Raw genomic sequence first — 12,750 nt, 5'->3', positions numbered from 1 at the left:
ATTCATTTCCCATTTTGCAACTTCTTTCCAAGAGAGCAGTCCGAGGTCTATTTCATATAATTTGTAGACTCCTAGAGGGCAAACTGAGACTTAATTATCTTTTAAACAATAATATTTAGCAAATATTATAAGAGATATTTGATACTCTTAAGGTAGATATACAAATTAGGATTAAATTTTCATACTGAAATATTAGTTTTCCACCATTGAGTTTCTCTAACATGCTAGAAAAGAGCTTTCCTTAAATGTCAGGCAAGTTCCTAGGAAACAGATACAATATTAGTTGATTAAAGAAGAAAAGCTTAAGTCAAAAACAATGCAGGAATCCGATGGTAATTAAAATATATGCTTCTTTAAAAGTAAAGTATCTTTCCTTCTAAACGAAAATGCGATCAACTTAAAATTTCTACAGATTCACAGTTGAGATATTCTCTAACTATGCAGTGTTAAATAAAATCAACTACGTTTTCCTCATGTGACTTGGGTTCTATTAAGAGCAGTTTAATAAATAGAGTGTTGCAGTTCTCATTGCACAAACTGAAATTAATCAAGAAATTTTGAGAAAAGTTTAATAATTTTCAATTATTCACATACATAATTACCATAATATATTTTGAAGTTAGCATAATTTACCAATATTTACTCATACTCAAGATGATATATTAAAATCCAATGGTGATTAAATTTAGTGTATTCAATAGGGTTTAAAAAGGTATCTCATATTTCCAGATTTTTTTAATGGAAAAGAATGCATATGTATATATTTGCTCCCTATATATGTGCATATGTTAGTGTGGTTATATTTGTTATCTTCTTATCTGTCTTAAACCAACAAATAACTTATTTTCATAATATTTAAAAGCATGTAATTAATGAATAAGGAGACAGAAAAACCAACAAAAGTAGGCAAAATTTTAGATAATAACTCAAGAAAAACATATTTACAAATAGTTAATAAGCACAGGAAAAACTATTCAACATTAGGAGTTATATAACTAAAATTTCAGTTATATAACAAAAATCACTCACTGACGTGTACAAGATATGTCTAACGATGGTAAGTGTAAATGTAAGGAGCTATAAAAACTCTTATTTTATTAGGGGGAATGTAAATGAGTAAAACAATTTTGGAAATTTTTCTGATAGCATTTACTAAAGCTTAAACTATTCCTATTCTACCACATAACAATTTCACTCCTAGTGATGGATGCCTCAAAAATGAGTGACAGCATCCACTGACAGATTTGTAGAAGAATGATCTTAACATCTTTATTCAAAATTGTCTCAAACTAGATACTATCCAAATGTTTTTTTTTTTTACAATGGAATAGGTAAATTAATTGTGGTATATTTATTAGGAAACTATATGGCAATGAAAACAAAGAACTCTTTATACAATGACGTTGATAGGCTTCATGTGCCTAGTACTGAGCAAAAGAAGAAAGATGCAAAAAGATTCCTGCAACATATTCTATTTATATGGATATCAAAAATAGGCGAAATCATTTATTATGATAGAAGTCAGAGTAGTGCTCACCCCAAAGGATGTTAAAAAAGAATATGGTATAGAAGCATCCTTTGAAATGCTATGTATGTTCTATATGTTGACCCCAATGGTAGTTTTACCCCAAATTTTGTGCAACTTAGTGTATTATGTCTCAATATAGCTTATAAAACAAAACACATTCTGGGTGCCACATGGAGAATGATTATAGATAAACTGAGAAACTCTAGTAGTAATCCAGGTGAAAGCATATGGTAGCCTACACTGAATGAAGTATTAATAGAAATGGAGCAAAGTAGCAAGATTCATCTAGTACTTTTGAGACTGGACTGTCAGGAATTTTGTGGGCGGATGGCATGGGTTAGGCAGGTGAAATAAACTGTTCATTTAATGTGGGAAGTTTGAGGAGAAAGGGGAGACAACAGACAGTGTAACATGGAGGAACAGTAAACATTAGATAGAACGTCCTTACATTTTTGTTTGCTATTTCCCAGAATGAGTACTTATATGAAATGGAAAAAAACAAAACCAAAAAAACAAAAAAGAGGAACAACTGTTAAAACAACTCCTAATTTCAAGTTTTATAGCATATATATTCTAATATATTCTAGTACTTAATTTACATTTACAATGTAATTAAGTTTTCTGTTTGCTTAGTTATGTGCTTAGTATGCTTATACCTTTTGTGATAAATTATCAAAAACACTGCACAGCTGGCCAAAAATTTTTTTCACAAAAGAACCTCATTAGAAATCACCAACTTACCTTTAAATTCTTTGAACATGTGGTGCATAATCTGAATTCACATAGCTATGTGTTAGCAATAAACAGCCTGCCTCACTGATCTTGCTGTGTGATAGATATATTTTAGAAATGGGTTGTGGAGAATGATGATTTTTGCCTATTGCTATTTAAATATTTTATGATTAAAATATCTTTTTTTGTTTAGAACAAGTAGTCAGTAGAATATTTCCCCAAAACTTTGTTCACAATGTTGATAAGCTCTGATGCATTTTAAAAAATTAGTTTCCCCCCTGTTTTTTATATTTTCTCCTCTCTTATTTTTTTAGAATGACCATATCATGAACTATTAAAGTTTTCCAATTGGTTTTTTTTCTGCTACTTATTAAAGACATATGTAGATATACTATTAAAAGCAGAATGCTGATATATAAGTAAAAACATTTTCTTAATTCTTCTAAAATACAGCTAGTCAGTTTATTTGCTTTACTGTATATTCCATTTTTGTAACATACTGTTAAAACCCATAAATCGGTTGTTGGTTTCTTTTCTGATTGAAACACTTTAGTTATTCCCACATTTGATTAATTTTTAGTATAGGGGTTATTCAACAGAAATGTTTAAAGGTAAATGAGATTTTTTTTAAGGAAAAAATTAATCAATTTTCATGTCTGTTCTTTACTTTTAGGTTGGAAACATTTATTATCTTATGGCTATGTATAACAATTTAGTAACATCGAGTTGATTTATAAATCCAATATTATTGAATCATTAGAACTTAATATCTACATTTATTAATAAAATACAAGAGATTTATAAATTTGTAACTGTAATTTTGGCTCTTAAAACAGATCTCACATCTATTCCTCCTTAAATGTTGTCAAAATCTGATAGTTTGCTCATTGTTTTTGCTGTTTTGTTTGGTATTACAATATTTTCCCTACATTCAACATTCTTCAGAAATAGAACTGCATGCGTATGAATTCCCCATTGATCTCTTCATTTCTAATTTTTATAATTATATTACATTGTGATAATTGAGATTATTGGTTATCTAAACTATTAAAAATAGTGTTCTAATTAAAATACCCTACCTATATTAAAAATTTCCCCTCAAAACAATTATTTTCACATTAAGGAAAGAAAGATCTTTTACAAATTTCAGGCCCTATCATGTTATTCTTTTGCAATCAATCTTTTAGTGTCTTCTCACTGCTTTAAGGAAAAAAAGATCCTTAACAAGGGCTTTCACTATGGTCATTCCAGGTGGTAGACTCTGGTACCTCCAGCCTGTGTCTCTCTTCCCAGCCCCATCTCAATTCACTCCATGCCTCTCTCTGTCTTCCACTAACAACAGTATTTGAGATTCTTCAACGTCAGCACTTAGTTAGAACCATGAACTTTCCAAGTGTTCTTCCCGCTACTTGAAACCCACTGTGTCCGTCACCCCCCGATCCCTCTTGACCTAATGATTCCTACTTAGCCTTCATATTTAAAAGCAACATTTCTGTTCTTACAGAAGCTTTTCATAGTGCTGCAGCTTAAGTCAGCTTGCCTGCTAATGTGTTTACAGTACCTTACAAGCTTCTGTGTAGCACTGATCGTTTTTATTTTTATTTCATTTTTATTTTTATGATTATTTGAAAATATCTCCCATTCTCCTAAACTAAAACCTCCATGAGAAGAACCTTGTCTCTTTTGCTTATCATTGTCTCATATGACTAGCATAGTGTCTTTTATATTTTAAACCTCAGCCAATAGTTGTTGAATAAATGAGTATATTGAGATCACCATATACTCTAAATGTTTTTCTCCTATTTTTGTATAATAGAATTACACCAAGGTATGCAATATAAGTAAGAAAAAGTATCTATTTCATAATAACAAAATTTGTCTAAGCTTTATAATATAAAAACAATCTATATCAATTTTTAGAAAATTCTTAAATAATTAACACTAAAATAGCAGAACTTTTTAAAAAATATTAAAGTTTTTAAGATATGTAAGGCCAAAATGCATAGTATATGGAACAATGGTTACATTAAGGTCCTGTAAATTTAAGGTCTTGATTTTTTAAAGAATATAGTTTTAACTAAAAACAATAAATTTGATCACATTAAAGAAGTATTTTTATTAGGTGATTTCCTCTACAACCCCACTTCTCAGTAGTTTGGGGCCTGCTTTTTCTTTCCTGGAGCACTCAGTAAAGCAGTCCTTTGTATGGAAATAATGCTTCCTCAGCTCCAACATGACACCACTGAACCCTGCAGTGCTGCAGATCTATCTGCTCATTGATGGATGAGGATCACAGAGGGTACAGAGGATATACAGCTTATCAGAGGAGAGAAGAGTTGAATGTCTTTCTACCACCTCAGCCATTCAGGCAAAACACTGAACACAAGGTGAACCCCAAGGGTGCATGCTGTGTACAAACAGAAAGTGCAGCATCAAAGGCAAACTGTATAGAACTAGATACTAAAAAATAATGACTGTTCTAACAGTAGTACCATATATAAAGGTTGGAAAACATTTTATTCACTGCTCTGTTTTTGTCCTGTCTAAAACAAGCTCCATATGTTATCCCAGTTTATGCAGATGAGCCTCATGTTACTGTCCTTGTTACGGATGAATGTATCCCCCTCAAGATTTGTATGTTGAAACCCTACCTTGCAATGGGGTAGTATTAGGAGGTGGGGCCTTTGGGAGGTAATTAGGATTGCACGAGGTCACAGCAGTGAAGCCCTCACGAATGGGATTAGCCTTTACAAGCCATAGAAAGGCCTTGAATCCCTTCTCTGTTTGGCCACATGAGGATACAAGGAAAAACTGGCAGTCTTAAATCCAGACAAGAGCACTCACGAGAACTTAACCACACTGGCACTCTTGATGTCTGACTTCTGAACTTCAGAAATGTGAAAAGTAAATTTTGGTTTTTTAAGCCACCTTATCCATGATATTTTGTTATAGCAGCCTGAACTAGGACAACCACTATCCCCAGTGGCTTAGAGAGAGCACCCAGTGTAGTGTTCCCTCACTCATAGCCCAAGGGTGAGATCCAAACCTCCTTGGAGAAGGCATGGCCATGACTCATTGAACGGTAGAGAAGTTGTGCTGGTCCTGTGTTGGAGGAACCTTCTAGAAATCCTTCCTCTGGAGCCTGCTGAGAATCTGTCTTCTGGGGTGACTGGTGAAGCCACCCACATGGAAGAACTGATGCTGGCAGGCTGGGCCCAGGGACCCAGATGGGGTTCCATAGAGCCGGCCAAGAGGGGCCCTGGCTGCATGCAAGATAGAAATCAAAAGTGAGTCAGCAGGAGATGGAAGCAGAGTTTATTGAAGGTGTGGAGAAAGTGCAGGTACAAACAGTGTCTGAGAGACTCAGAAAAGAAAGGAGAGAGTCTCATCTTTGCTTGAGGCCTGGGAGTTCTTATTGAGGATGGTGGTGTACCAGTTCTCTCCGGTGTTCAGGAATCAGTTCAAACAAATGAGAGGGTTCAGGTGTTACTCCTTAGAGTCAGGGGTCTTGGTATTGACTGTTATGTGCTAAGCATGCAAATAAAATAAAAATGACAAGATGGAATCCACGCGTCAGTGCGCCTTCGATTTTAACGCAAACGAAGCATCTTCCAGATGTGAGCCCAAGCCGCTCCGGCCGCCCCGGGGCTGGGACGGTGGCAGATGTCGGTTGGTGCCAGGCCCGCCCTGGTGGTAGCTGTGCACAGGGGACAGGGGAAGGCTGCCGGCCAGCAAGGGGACACTTCCTCCCAGAACTGGGTGGAGACTGCGGTGGGGGACGCTTGGGGATCCTGGTGCACTTTCCTGTTGGAAACAAGGTCGCTGCCTGTGCTCTGGGCTTGGGGTCCTTAATTCAGGAACGTGGTGCATTAAAATCCCCGTTCAGATACAAAAAAAAAAAAAATAGAAATAGACGTATGATCATTCTATCTTGTCATTTTTATCTGGTTCTTCCTTAGACATTATCTATTCTAAAGAAATCAATAATTGCTTGCCCCTTACAAGGAGGACATACACTATTTGCATTATGAGGCATGTATAAAATGGAGGTGAAGGTCCTAGCAAGAATAGAAGCCTGAAAAGGAGAAAAAACAAATTTGTATAGAGACTTAGTTTTCCTATCTCAGTGCCACCTCTCAGAGTTTGCTGTGAACCAAACTAAATGGATGCCAGGGAAAAGGGCTTATTCCTGAGGGCTGCTGGCTACCTTGAACTGCAGAGCCAGGAGATAGAGAAGCTATAATCTAAGGGGAACACATTAGAACCAGGAAGAGAAAGCCCTTTCCTCCTCCAGCATCTCTACTGGCAAAGTGCTTTACTGGTAAAGCTTAACGTCAGTTCAGCTCACAAAGGACAAATAGCACAGCTTCGAGGCAATAAATGGATCACTGTCATAGTTATTTATCTTATCAATGAGTTTAACTTTACCTTGTCTCCGTTTCTAACCAGAATTCGTAATACCAATTCTGTTGCTAACTTTGTCTTCCTTTTGTAATAGAAAACAAAATGCATAAGCTATAATATAAGCTCTTTCACCTTTTTTTTCCTCTCCAGTTTCCCCCATTACGGTTAATTGAAGATAGTAAAACATTATTATTTTTCAATCTTGAACAAAGTTTACCAATGGCAACTATAGGCTGATATCAAGGCTTTCTAAATCCTTTATTTTTAGTAATAATCAAATATACATATTATATAGTGCTATATGGATTTAAAACATAGGCTAAGAGTGTTAACGATTGGAGGGTTGTCAACAAGTCAGATGTATATTTAAAAGGATCATGTTGGCTTCTCTTTATATAAGAGGCTTTGTATGATAGCTAGTGAACAAGAAGGAAAAGGAAGTAGTTAATAATTAGATATGATGCTAGCAGCAGGACAAATGCTGACAAAGTATCAGATTTAGGCTATATTTTAATGATAGGCACAACAGAATTTTCTAATGGATTGAATATAGAGTGTGAAAGAAAATGAGGTTCAAGAACGATTTCAAAGATTGTAACTTGATGACTTAATTTTGACTTAATTTGTCTAAAAATACTTGAGATAAGTGATTTATCAAGATAACACATACACACATTCAAAAAAATGTACTAAAAGCAACATTCGAGTTGCCTTTTTTTTTTTTTTTTTTTTTTTGCCTAAGTCATGTCTTTCTTGAAACCTGATAATTATTCTAGGCAGATTATAGTTTCTCTTGGATTTTCAATAGAGATGAATGATAAATGTTAAAACATCTGTATTTCACATATAGTTCAATTCTTTCCTGTGAAGAAATTAATCATATTTAGGAAAGGTACATGGAACAAAACCTCTATTTATACCAAATTCTTTGATCTTTTACTTCTGAAGTAAAAAAGAAGGTGGAAGCAATTTAAAAAAAAAGGTAACTGAGGGGGATAAAAAAGCCAACTGCTAGTAGCAAAGAATATAGGGAATGTTCTGGGCTGGAGGAGATTAGGCAAAAGATGTTGTGACAGGTCTCATGAGCATGACCACGAGGGTCTGAGGAAAGATTCATAGGATGCTAGAAGCATCTGAGGAATCATTGGATAACACTTCAGGTCCTATTTAGTTTGATGTTTAATTCAGTTAAATATTTACTGATAAAATATCTGTTATGTGCTAAGCATGCAAATAAAATAAATCATCTTTCCTGATCTTATAAACCTATAATCAATAGATGGCAAGAGAAGGCACAGAAAGCAGGCATTATCGACAGATCATTTTAATATAGTTTCCTGAGTGATAAGCTGTGCACGTTTTCCATGCAATATTTGCTTGTTTTTTCTTTATATTGTATTTAGTTTACTTTTCTGCATACCTTCATTATAGTACAATTAATCACTACAAACATGAAAAACAGCCTTGGGATTGCTATGGGTAATTGAAGAGCATTTGTATCTGTGCTTGAGTGGTCTCTATCTTTCTTCAGAGATAGGGATAAGGGTAGTCATATATTATCAAGAAAAGTTGTTAATCTTGCATTAACAAGGATTCCTAAGTATTGATGATTAGCAGAGTGAGGATAAAATATAAGAATGCAGGAATATGTACAGGACAAAGCCTTTAATTCCTTTCATTCCAATTATATCACTAGAAGGAAATCTTTGAAAGGAGATATGTGTTCATATATGGATGGGGATTATTATTTAAATTTTTTTAAACATTTATTTATTTATGAGAGAGAGAGACAGATCAAGAGCAGGGGAGGGGCAGAGAGAGAGGGACACACAGAATTGGAAGCAGGCTGCAGACTATGAGCTATCTTCACAGAGCCCAATGCAAGGCTCAAACCCATCAACTGTGAGATCATGACCTAAGCCAAAGTCTGGTGCTCAACCAACTGAGCCACCCAGGCACCCCTGGATGGAGATTATTAAGGAGTGATTTGAATTACAGTAATCAAAATAACAAATAAAAGTGATTTCATACTTATTAGGAGCAAAGTATATCCATTATTTTATTTGTTTCTCACAACAAACCATTTTAGTTAATTTTGTAAATATTTGAACCTGAAAGTTTCCTTCTAGCAGTGCAGTGCTTGGCTTAAAACACAAATCAATAATGTCACCATCATAAGTGAAACTGAGAATTCTTACCTGGCGTAGTACAGTATCATGTTTTTCTTATAATAATCATAATTAAAATTAACTAAGTTTTGAATATTTGTTAAATGTCTTTTCTTTTCTATTTGATTCTAAGCTCTGTAGTGGCAAAAGTTATATTTGTCTTGGTTCTTGTTTTATCCTCTATACCCACATGACAGACTCTTAATAAATATCTGAATTAATGGATGAATGAGTTAATTAATTACATGATAATAATATGAGATATTTGTTAATATCTGAATTTTATTTTATTTTGAGTTTACTTATTTAGAGAGAGAGAGAGCCTATGCACGAGTAGAAGAGAAGCAGAGAGAGTCAGCAATGCACTCTCAGCACAGAGCCCCATGTGGGACTTGATCCCCTGAAACAGGACTTTATGACTTAAGTGCAGATCAATAGTTGGATGCTTAACCAACTGAGTCACCCAGGCTCCCCCATCTGCATTTTAAACATGAGGGGAAAAAGGTCCACATTTTTGCTCAAGTTTATATATATTAAGTGACAAAACTAGCATCCAAAAACTAGGTTTGAAGATCCAGGCTCCAATATCTTTTATTCTACCCATGATGCTTTACCATCTCTTAACTCATACACATGGTGAGGTACTGTCAAAGGTGACCATATAATTCAGTTAAAATAATAATAGCAGCAGCAATTTATGGAGTGTCATTATGTACTAGTTATGATGCAAATTGCCTTGAATGAATATCACTAATAATTGAGACAAATGTTAAGATCATTTTAACTATGATATTGACAAAAGAAAAAATGGATCATATGGAACCTTTGTTCATTCAACCAGTGAAGTCACCAAAGGCACTCATAAAACACAGTATGAGTAACAAATGGTACTGTTTATGAAAAAAAAATCTTTAACTTTTTCCCCCAGCATCTTAAATAGTTCATCAAAATAGCCCTTAGTTGGGGTACCTAGGTGGTTCAGTCAGTTAAGTTAGGTTGGTTTTTGTTCAGGTTATGATCTCAGGGTTGTGAGATGGAGCCCTATGTGGGGCTCACCCTGGATGTGGAGCCTAGTTAAGATTTTCTCTCTCTCTCCCTTGCTCTTTGCACCTTCCCTGCTCATGAGTGTCCCTCTCTTTCTCTCTCTTTAAATAAATAAATAACCTATAGTCAAAAGCATTTGGATGGTTGTAACTGACTGAGCAGTGTAGAGAAACCAGTTAAATCAGAAGCTTAGTTAGCATGTAACTCTAACTGATCATCCAGTAGTAAGCATTCAAAGATAAAATTCAACTCAAGAGATGATGAAAAAAGCAGGACACAAAACAGAAGGGGAGAGGATCAAACACCAAACCTAAAAAGATAATGCAGAAATAGGGAACTTCAGTAGGAAAAAAATCTTTATACAAATAGACAGCATGCAAGAATTAAAAAGCAGACAATAAATTGGAGATATACATCACAAAATGTACAGATATCTGATATAAGAAATAAAAAAGCATATAAATTAATAGGTTTAATATAAACTTAATAGATTAAAAAAGATTCATTAACAGCCTATGTACAAAGTGGAAATACAACAACATAATAAAAATGTGAAAGAATGCTCAACATTAAATTATATTCAAAGTCATCAATAAGAAAGTAAAAGAAAATTATTTATATCAAACATATTAAGTGAAAAAATATTTGTATGAACAATACTATGCAATGTTATGGTAATTCTGGTGAGTAGAGGTCCTCATATCCCTAGCTTTGTATGCAAATTGTTACATGCATTCAGAAATGATGTGGCAATAAGATTTCAAGACTGCTAATGAGATTTTTGCCAAGTTATTCCACAAGTGGAAATTTAGCCTTTGTAAGTAATTAGAGAAATGGATGATAATTTATATTCAATGATTTAATTTGGAGTCCAATTAAAGTGCTAGATTTTTGTCTGTTTCAAGCTTCCAGAAAAAAAATCATGTAGAAAAAATGAGGAGCTAGAATTATGGAAGTTTTAATATCAATACTAAAAGTTATTATACTATTATCAAAGCTTTCAATGATCTAAATGAAAATGATTTCATCCTGGAAGTCCCTATTAAGCTAAATATCAATTAATTATAAGATAAAATAAAGGAGTTTAAAGAAATGCAAACTTTAAAATTAGTTGCTCTTCCACACACTTTTACAAAATAACAGTTAGAGATAGTGGGAGTGAATAAAAAAAGATGTGTGATACATAGTGAATTCCTTTGCTTATAGTGAAAAGAGTTCTGGATATAAGATATATAGCAGTGCAACGTGACTACAGAGGCTGCCTAGATCTGTACTGGCATGTATTTTTTTTTTCTGGCAAACAGCTAACAGGTAGTTTTGTAGTCCTCTTAAAGCTAGAAGGGAGTCACTTGACTATTCCTTTCTATTAAAACATGGCCTGAAGTGACATACTTCATGACATTTCTTGAACTTTCCCCTGAAAACACTTCATGGTTTACAATCCTTTCTCTCCATTCCTTCCTTCAGTAGCGACCTTGTAGACAATCCAGCAAAAGCTTTTGAACTTTTGCTTGAGATCATATCTCGGTAAAGAAGCAGCCAGGAGATACATGCAACTAGGGTTGCATGATGTAGGCAATGGATGAGTATGATACTCTTCATCCATAGGTGATATGCATAAGACTTTGGATTCTAATGCTTAAAAAAGTAGATCTTTTGAGGGGCACCTGGGTGGCTCAGTCAGTTAGGCATCTGACTTCAGCTCAGGTCATGATCTCGAACCAGAGCCGGAGCCCTGCATCAGGCTTTGTGCTGACAGCTCAGAGCCTGGAACCTGCTTTGGATTCTGTGTCTTCCTCTCTTTCTGCCCCTCCCTTGCTCGCACTCTGTCTGTCTCTGTCAAAAATAAATAAACAACAACAACAACAACAACAACAACAACAACAAAAAGCAGATCTTTTGGTAGTAGTGGTGATTTACCAATCAAAGTCTCACCAAAGGAGACATGTTAATGGCCCAATACCTATTATTTTACATAAAGGTGTGCTGCAGCCTGAGGTCTTTTGGAAATGGAACTGTTTGGCAGCCTTGGCCTTTCTTGGTCTTTGAAGGGTCTTTGTTTCCTTCTCCCACCTCTTTTTCCCTTCTTAAAGGGAAAAAACAAGAACAAAGCAGGCACCTGGGGGTACAGATGGAATGGCTCTAAACTGTCTGGGTTAAGATACCAGCTCCTGCTGGTAGCCCACTGCGGTAATCAAGCTGCTTAGTTTCTGAAAGACTTGGAAGACTGTGGATGTTGCCATCTGTTCCACCAAAGAAAAGTTAGAAATTGTCAAAGTATGAGAAGTTAAATTTGAGTGCAATTTCTGCTATAAGTAGAATATTGAGGCCCAACATCCATTTGGCTTTTTGTCTGACCAATCAACAGTGAGCTCCAAGAATCATTTTTGGACAATCCTACTATAAACAATGCAGTGAAAAAAAATTTTTTTGTTAAGCTACTGAGATTTGGGGATGGTTTAATGTAATAGTTATGTTCTGATGACAGTAGAAAAACTTGGATAGTTTCTTAAAATGAAAGATCAAGAAGTAACAGTATTATATATTTTAAATATCTAGTTAAAATAATCAGAAAAGGCAGAAATGTAGCTAACAGGTTTGGAAGTGACTGATTGTGCAGAGTGGGTCAAAGAAGAGGAAGAAAGAGAACAGGAATGCTGTGTTTGCATAATAGACCTTGTAGGATCATTTGGCTTTGAAACCTTTTTTCACATTTGCTTTAATAATACGCATTGTATTTTATTTTTTAAAATTTTTTTTTCTCCATAATATTTTATTGTCAAATTGTTTTCCATACAACACCCAGTGCTCTTCCCCTTAAGTGCCCTCCACCATCACCACCACCTCTTTTCCCCCCTCCCCCTTCCCCCTCAA

The sequence above is a fragment of the Suricata suricatta genome, chromosome 1 (assembly GCF_006229205.1).
Source record: "Suricata suricatta isolate VVHF042 chromosome 1, meerkat_22Aug2017_6uvM2_HiC, whole genome shotgun sequence".
NCBI lineage: Eukaryota > Metazoa > Chordata > Mammalia > Carnivora > Herpestidae > Suricata > Suricata suricatta.
Note: the sequence above shows the minus strand (reverse complement) of the source record.